This window comes from Pteropus vampyrus, unplaced genomic scaffold, assembly GCF_000151845.1.
Source record: "Pteropus vampyrus isolate Shadow unplaced genomic scaffold, Pvam_2.0 Scaffold126, whole genome shotgun sequence".
NCBI classification, from domain to species: Eukaryota; Metazoa; Chordata; class Mammalia; order Chiroptera; family Pteropodidae; genus Pteropus; species Pteropus vampyrus.
In genome coordinates this window covers 2,580,193-2,589,977 of record NW_011888907.1, presented here as the reverse complement: position 1 = coordinate 2,589,977, position 9,785 = coordinate 2,580,193, and positions in this window count along the sequence as shown.

The window sequence follows — 9,785 nt, the reverse complement described above, 5'->3', positions numbered from 1 at the left end:
GGACTAGCGCATTTGTCTGACCCGGAGCATGAGTGCCTCTTTGCACTTAATGCCTCGGTACCTCTCTCACCTCAGCCTAGTCTCTGTAGAGAAGCACTGGCTCTCATCTCTAGGCAATCCTCTCTCTTTTTGGCATCTCTTGCTGGCATTTCTGAGAGATCTGAGGCTCTAGATTTCTCTTTCTGGCCTCAGCGTGTTCTGAATTTCTGTTGTATATTTCCTGATCCCTTTCATGGCCCTCCAGGTGAGGAAGGCATAAGGAAAAGGCAAGGAGTGTGGAATCATCAGAGCTCCTGCTGATCTGATATGCTGGCTCTTCCGCTTAATGCTTATACGAAAATAGACAAGTTTCCATATCTCCTTGCATTCATCTGTAAAAAGGGGCTAATAATATTTCCCACTTAAGATAGTTGCTCAGATTAACTGAGGGGTGTATGTAACATCCTTTCCGTTTACCTAAATATGACCCAGTCTTGGATTTCAGGTTGCCCTTCCCTGCCCTTGGAAGATGGCTGCTTCTTCCTGGTTCTAGAAGTCTTTTGGGGCTCTAGTGCCTGAAAAACCCTGACATGGTCCCTGTCCTTGAGGATTTCGCAGACACTAAAGAAAAGAATAGGAAAGTGAGGGGACGTTAATATAATACGATGCATATGTGCTATAAGAAATGTACAAAGAAAATATTTTAAAAGCATAGAGAATGAAAAGATTTCTTCCGGCCCAGGAAATGGGAAAGCTTTCATAGTTGAAAGTAGTTGAGCTGAGACTTGAAGGATGGGCAGAATATACACAGGCAGATCACAGAAGACGTTCAGAATGGCTGGAGCAAACACCCAGAGGCAGGAAAATATCTGGAGTTGTCTGGTGTGGCTGGACGGGATGTAGGGTGATGAAAAGGCTCAGTGGCAGACGTAGCTGAAAAAGTGGGATAAGGCCAGATCCCAGCATGCCTTCAAAATCCATGCCACTGCTTCTACCTGGAAACTCATTTTTCCCTTTTTTGGATATCTAAATTCTACGTAATATTCACCTATTCCTGTGGATGTCATTCTGTTCAGGGCGTCTTCCCGATCTTGAGTTAGGGCCCCTCATAGATTCATACCAGGCACAGACTTCTTCCTCACGGCGTGACTCACCCACTCGTAAATGCTTCTTTGATTGTCTTTCCTAATACACTGTGAGCTACATGAAGGCAGGAACTAAATCTGCCTAATCTAATGCTTCACACAGGGTCTACTAAATAACAGAGGCTCCGTCAATATTTTCTCAGTTAATGAATAATCAAATGAATTAAAGCGAAACCACCGATAAGCAGTTTTGACTTTATTCTGTAGACACTGCAGAGACAGTTAAACAATTCTGATTCATAAAGCTCTGATTAGAAGGACTGTGTAAGAAATAGTTTGGAATGAGGACAGGGTTAAGACTGGCTTTTGTTACACCTTCGTGTGACAATAAATGCCAGCATTAAAAGGCAGTGTGTTTCTCTTTATGTATGGGTGTGGATACCTATCTTGTAGCTCAAAACTGAATACTAATTTCATTAAAAATAAGAGAAGGAAAGGAATAAATCATATCACACAATCCTTATTATTGCACTTCTCTTGTGAAAGATAATCATTCACTATTTTAAGTTTGTATAGGCTAAGACTGTGCCTTTCTGTGAAATCCATATAGGATGTTAAATAAACAAAATTATAAGCATAAAGAAACTCTGGGAAGATACAGAATAAACTAGCAAATGTGGGTACCCATTGCAGGAAGGGTTAAAAAACTGATTCTGCAGAATAAGAGTGCTCCTCAAATATGTCTTCTCAATGCTGTTTCAGTTTTTGAACTATTTTACTAAATAACCTATTCGCAAAGCAAATAAAAAAGATAAAGGAAAAATAAACACAAGTTCCAGTCATATTTTTATTATCTCACAATGTTTTCATAGGAGGTTAAGCAGGATTCTAATTAATGAATGGACCAATTGTTCTTGTTTATCAAGCACAAGGTACAGTTTTCCACAGTGGTATACTCCAAACCCTACATCATCATCATCATCATCCAAATTATTTGTTGGGGTGTTGGAAACCCAGTCCTTTATGATGACTGTCCAAAATGAAATCACGTACGAATATTTTATCTAAAATAACCCCGTGCAGTGTCTCTCACACACACACAGTTTAAAATGGGCTTTGAGTCTTGCAGTGCAACTCAAATGCATACCCTCACCCAGGAGATCAGGACAGAACCAAAAGGACATGATGCTGATGAGGATGGCCCAATCTGCACAGACTGCTGTTGCTGTTGAAAACTGAAGGAGGGAACGAAGAGGCCAGAGGCTTGTGGACGATGTCAGGTCTTAAGAACTGAAAAGTGGAAGAGAAATGTGCCACTATAGCGTTGTCCCTAGGGGGACCAGGATCCTTACTAGAAAATTAGATTCCTGTAGGCAATTTCCCCTTATATGGTTTTTCCAAGAGAAGCCTGGTTACAATGACCTTTGAAGAGAGGCTTCATGAAGGAAAGCAATTATGTTACAAAGAGCAAAAGAGCAAGGCAATGCGGAGGGGGCATTTCCATTCCTAAAGCTGACTTTCTTTGACTCTCCTACTTGAATCTGGTGATGCCACTTGTCTCTAGAAAGGAAGAATCTCAAAGCCTTGGACGAACCTCATCACAGCTTCTTCCTTCTCCTCCTACTTCAGAGTCTTGTCAAATCAGCTGCCTTAGACCGTGGCAGCTCCAGGCAACATGGGGTGAAAAGAGGCGTGGATCAAACAAGGAGTAGTTTGAGTCAGTTGTACTTTTCCTGAAGGCAGGATGGCACCAGAGTCTCCCCATGTTTAGAGTAGCTGCTTGAGAAATAGGAAACTAACTAATTCATAAGCTAATTCACCTTAGAAAGGTCTAGGATCCAAAATCCAGTTGCTTATTTGATGTATTTGACTATATACTATCTTTGTTCACTAACTACAAAAAAAATTTTTTTTTTTAAATCTGAAAGACACTAATAGGTGGTAAGGAATTAAAAGTGTGGCTAGGAAAACAACTGTTTAATCACACCCTCTCAATATTTAGTTTATAAGAAATAGCTATTTGTCATGGGGATGTAAAGTACAGCATAGGGAATAGAGTCAATAATATTATAATAACTGTGTATGGTGTCAGAAGGGTACTAGACTTCTCAGGGTGATCATTTCATAAGTTATAAAAATGTCTGATCACTATGTTGTACAACTGAAATTAATATAATATTGTATGTCAACCGTAATTGAAAAATAAATTTAAAAAAGAAATAGCTATTTGGATTTCTGCTTGAAATTTATATCATTCAATTATTTAGTCAGTCTTAATTAACAATTATTTGGATACCTACTATGAACCAAACTCTATGCTAGGTGCTGGGAAATTAATGGTGAATATGCCAAGAATGAAAAGGACAGGGCCCGTTCAGAGTTTTTAACAAGGGTGCCAACCTCGTTTGGGGATCAGGAAGAATTCCCCGAAGAAAGCTGATTTACATTGAGACTTGAAAGATAAACAGAAGTTATTCAGGCAAAAAGTGGACGAGGAAAAGGCCAGGTAGCATCTAGGTAGTGGGCGCAGCTTGTTCCAAGGTCTGAGACAAGAAAGACTTTGGAGAATAAAGAACAGAGGGAAAGCCAGTGTCTCTAGAACCCATGAGGCACTAGAAGTGGGTGGTGTGCAGGGCAGGGGCAAAGCCATGCAAGAACTTGGGTACCATTTAGACTTTATCCAAAGATCAGTGGAAGCCACTAAACAGTTTTGCAAATGCCCAATAGTAAGGGATTTTCTCCCAAATCTCCAGTCTTGGAAACTCTCAGGGAATGGAGGAAGGTAGAGAAGATAAGTGGAGAGAGCTGCAAGAAGTCAACTTTGGATTTCCTTCTGTCTTCTCAGGAATTTATACCTTATGCACAGCTCAGCTCTTAACATCTTATGAGTCTCAGGATCACTGAAAATAAATAATTACTCAAAATATATCAGTGAATTGAGGTAAAATCGACCTAAGCGTTTCTGTTCATGTTATTAGGTCTCCAGAATGTACTGGAAAGAGCTGGTAGATGAGCAAATGAATACAAAAGGGCATATGTTCAGTGAGAATATTGCTAATGAACAGACTAAGTATCTTGAAAAGATGACATTTCCTTTTGTGTCTCCGTCTGTCTCTGTCTCTCTGTCTGTCTGCCTTTCTCTCTCTCTCTTGCTTCCTATATCTGTTAACAATGCTGTAAAATAAGAGAATTTATCCAGCAACTTGAATATTCTAGACATTATTCCCAAACATGAAGTTCTCTGTTTGCATAGCTAATTTATTCCAGATTCCAAACTTCCCCTCAGTGTAAATGTTCTGCTTTCTCAGCTTCTCCAACCAAACAAATTCCACCTAGCATGTAAGGGCTTATTTAAGGCATTTCTCCTTCCTCAAGCTTCAGACCAAGGCCAGATTCTTGCTTTTCCTAAACTCAGATAGATGTTATTGTTCAATCACTCATTTAACCCTGAACATACTGCTTTGCATGTTTTGAAACATTTTCTTGTGCATATTGTTTACTCAGACACTACAGCTAAGAGAGGGAGAGAGAGAGAGAGGTCTGACACCTCTTGGGAATTCCATTCATAATAAATTATAGATGTCCAAAAATATCTGTTCCTTAATTGATAAAAGTGTAAATAAAGTTGCTTTCGTTTCCTTCAGGCTCATAGAATAAAACTGGACTACAAGCTGGGATATTTTCCTCCAGGTTAAAAAAAGTATGTACTTCTTCTTAAGCAATGTCAAACAAACTCAAAAAAATTCTGAAGTCTTTGGTTAGAAAGAAATGATAAAGTTTTATTCGAGGATCTTAGGGTTTGCAAACTAGAAACACAGCTAAGCAACAACCCAGAAGTATTCCAAAAAAGAGAAAAGTTAAGAGTTCTTATAGTAAAAAGTTTATTCTTGAGAATAATCAGTCCTGCATTCTTAGTCCTGGCATTGGTCCAAGATGGTTAACAGTCAGATGTCGGGCAGTCTGGATCACGGATGCCAGGAGGTCTGGAGAATGGGTACCAGGAGGTCTGGTCACATCAGGTGGTCTGGATAGGTGAGTCCTTCAGGAGGGTAGTGAATGGGTTATCTGAAGATCTGACATATAGCCAGGCATTGACACAGAACTGGAAGGTTCAAAAGTTAACGTTCCCAGGCTAATTAAAACAAAAATAGAATTGTTTCCACATACCTCAATCTACTCGATTTTAGTAATTTAGCAACTAGAGTGACTTCATGTTATTTCTTCACTCTATTCCTCAGACAAAACATGACAATGAAAAGCGAAAGATTTCAGAGGATTTTTGTGAGTAGTAAATGGGTTAAGACTGACAGTATTTGGCATCTATCTCCTTTTGATCACCTTCCTGTTATAACTGGCAAACAATAAGCTTTACATGTTTAAAATATACAATTTAAAAAATATATAGATAGTTACAGATATATAGATACACATGCACTTATTCAGGGTCAATTTGCTCTTTTTTTCCTACTATCTTAAGACAGAAAGTAAAGTAAGGTCATCGATTCATAACTTCTCTTCTAATATGGCATTTAAGTTTATAAATTTCCTACTAATTACTTATATCTCCAGGAAGCCAAATACATAATCAATAAACTGAACATATTCATTACTACCAATGACTATAAAGGGAAGCAGAATTTGCCACCCTAAAATAATGCCTCTCTGGCATAAAGATTATCTTGAGCTGGTTATTTTTTAAAACCTACAGACACAAGAGAAGCTCTGAAAACTGAGTAAAAGTTATCCTTTTGTAACAGACATTTATATTTATAAATAAAATCTCCATTTGTAAGGGTGTCTTCCTCTCTGTATGGTAAAGAAGAGGACGACCAATCTCTAGAAACTCTTATCAATGAAGAAGGCACCTAACTGAATTTGCATAACGGCCTTACCCTTGTTTACTATTCTTTTCCTGATAATCTCCTATAACTGCCCCTATACCCCCAACATCTTTTGTCTTTAGCTGGAGATGGTATTTAAGTTGGTGGCTTGGGCTACTTCAGGGAGTTACTTAGTTTTCTGGGGTCTCTCCAAGGTATACAGGAAGAATACATGTTATTAAACTTCTGTTTTTCTCCTATTAATCTGTCTTTTATTACAGTGGAGTCTCAGCCAAGAACCTAGAAGAGTAGAGAGAAAATTATTTTTCCTCACCGATACCTAATAACGTTGATCATCTTTTTTTATGGGCTTTTTTGACATCTGCATATCTTCTTTGAGGTTATTGTTTATTAAATAATTTGTCTATTTAAAAATAGTCATTGCTTATTTTTTTCATTATTGAGTTTTCAGAATTCTGGATACAAGTCCCTTCTTTACTGGTATAGGATTTCCATAGTTCTGTGATCCATTTGAGTTAATTTTTATATTAGCCATACCTTGTTTTATTATGCTTCACTTCATTGTATTTCACAGATATTGCTTTTTTTTTTTTACAAATTAAAGGTAAGACCCTCCACCAGCAAAAAGATTAAGACTCACTGAAGGCTCAGATGATCAGATGATGATTAGCAATTTTTAGCAATAAAGTATTTTTAAATTAAAGTATGTACATTGTTTTTTTTTGACATAATGTTATTGCACATTTATAGACTATAGTATAGTGTAAATATAACTTTTATATGCACTGAGAAACAAAAATTTGTGACTGGCCTTATTGCTTTATTCACCTTATTGCAGTGGTCTGGAACTGAACCCGCAATATTTCCAAGGTATGCCCGTATATTATATTAACAGTAATCAAAAGAGACTGGGACTGGTTATATTATTATTAGATGAAGTATAGTTACTATGTTTATGTGTTAAATTATTGTTCATTCTGTTTCCTGTGGTTTAGCTTATTTATTTTGTTAAATTTCTTTCACAGAACTGTCACTCCTCATGAGTCTCACTGTTTTTACTTCTGAGTTCATCTTTTATTCCCTTAGGACTACCAACTATTTTGCAAATAATATCTACCTAGAATAGATGCTAAAAGCTACTAAACGTGAATGGCAGAAAATAAAGAAGTCTTAAATATAATCATGTTTATAGATCAGAAGATTCAATGTCAATTCTCTACACAGTGATCTATAGAGTCAAGGCAATCCCAATCAAAATCCCAGCAGGACTGTTTTAGAAATCAATAGCTTATTTTACAATTCATATGAAAACGCAAAGGACAAAAATAGCCGAACAAGTTTGAGGACTTATACTGTCTGACTCGAGACTTATTATAAGTCTTACAGTAATCAAGACTGTAATATTGGCATCAAGATAGTCAAATAGATAAATGGGTGAATTAATAATTTGGTATACATATGCAAAAATATTTTTGAGCCATAATTGCACCATATATAGGCATACTTCAGAGATATTTTGGGTTTGGTTCCAGACAGCTGCAATAAAGCAAATATCACAAGTAAAAGAGTCTCATGAACTTTTTGGTTTCCCAAAAAGTTATGTTACACTATACTATGGTTTATTAAGTGTGCAATAGTATTATGTCTAAAAAAGAAGAGTGTACATACCTTGATTTAAAAAATACTTTATTGCTAAAATATGCTAGCCATCATCTGAGCCTTCGGTGAGTCTTAATATTTTTTCTGATGGAGGGTCTTGCTTGATGTTGATGGCTGCTGACTGATCAAGGTGGTGGTAGCTGAAGATGGTTGGTTGTGGCAATTTCTTACAATGAGACAATAATGAAGTTTGCGGCATCAATTGACTCTCGCTTTCACAAACAATTTTTCAAAGATCACTGATCACAGATCACCATAACAAATATAATGATAATAATAAAGTTGAAATATTGTGAAAATTGCCCAAATGTGACAGAGACAATGAAGTGAGCAAATGTTGTTGAAAACCCTAGCATTCCAAGAGTACAAATCTCATTTTGCAAGTACTTATAAAGCCTCTGCTTGCATGTCATTTGCTCATGTTTCATTGACTAGTCATAGTGCGTAGCCCAGAGTCAGTGTGAGTGGGAACTGCACAAAGGCAGGGAGGTGTTTCTATTGGGGGCCACCACAGTAACAGTATAACCACAAAGACTTTCTAGTGAGCAGAGCTGTGTTCCTTCTAATTTATTTATTTTTAATGATTTTTCTTGTATTTCTCTTTCTTCTTTGAATTCTAGTCGCATTATTTCTGAGTTTTCCAATTCCATTTACTTTGCTTGCTCATGTCTTTTATCATCTTCTTGATGTCCTTCAATTAATTTTAAAAATAGATTACAGTTTTGATCTGTTTTATGGGCACTTTCTGGCATGCTTTTGCTGTTTGTAGGAATGCTATTCTTTTTTGTTCTTATAATAATTTTATATATGTTTTTCTTTTGCCCATTTTTATGTGAGACTAGTTTTTGTGGTTTACACGATATTAATTTTTCTTCTTTTAGAGAAAAAAATACTTAGAAGGAGGCGAAGTTAAGAGCTCTTTTTGTGTTTTTCTGCATAGTTTTAAGGCATTTGGGACAACACCAAATGCTGGCAAGGATGTAGAGAAACTACAACACTGATACATTGCTGGTGAGAATATAAAATGGTATAGGCAATCTGGGTAAAGTCTTGGCGGGTTCTTAACTAACTAAAAATGCAACTATAATACAATCCAATAATTCCATTCCAGGGTATTGATCCCAGAGAAAAAAAGAATTATGTTCACAGAGAAACCTGTACATGAACATTTATAGTAGCTTTATTTATAATAGCTGAAAACAGCTCAGGTGTCCTTCAGTAGGTAAGTGGTTAAAAAACTGTAGTACACCCAAACCATAAAATACTACTCACTAATAAAAAGGACAGACCTATTCACACAAGTAACAACCTGGATGAATTATTCTAAAAGGATTAGGCTGAGTGAAAAAAGCTAATTATTATTCTACAATAATTCTGCAAGGAATTATGCAGAGTGAAAAAAAGCCAATCATAAAAAGTAATACTGTATGATTCCATTTATATAATGATCTTAAAATGGCAAAATCACAGAGGGAGAACAGATCAGTGCCTGCAAGAAGTGGGGAGGGGTAGAGAGCGGGAGGTAGGCAGTTATAAAAAAGCTACGTGAAAAATCCTTATGGTTTTGAAACTGTTCGGTATCGTTGGCTGTGGTGATGGATACACTAACTTACACCTGTGATAAAATTGTATAAAACTAAATACGCATATACACAAATGAGTATAAGTAAAACTGGGAAAATCTAAATTAGGTTGGGGGAGTGTATCAATGTTAAAATCTTGGTTCTGATATTATATTTTTTGCAACATATTACTATTAGGGGAGACTGAGTAAAGTATACATGGAATTCTTCTGTGTTATTTCTTAAACCTGCATGTGAATCTACAATTATTTCAATAAAAATTTCAATTAAAAATCCAAATTTGGCCTTTTATTTCTAAGATTTTCTGGCTTTGTTCTTCTCCCCCACTTTTCTTTGGATGTTCTTTTTCTCTTGTTTCTATAAATCTGCTCACATTCGATTCCATGCTCAGGAGTTTTCTCTCACTGAGGTCTTATTTTGGAAAATAGATTTGCTATTCTGTTTCAAAAATTCATAGGACCAGAATGCTCTAACACTGCAGACCTTACTATGAGCTCCTTACCTGTTCCTCTACTGATGAGGACAATCTCTGCCTGGTTCAGTTGCTCTTCTCAAATTCACCAGCCACGCTTGCCAGAAAAGGGCTGTCCTATTCCAGAGTTCTTGAGTTTCCCCATTACTTTCTATTATTATTATTA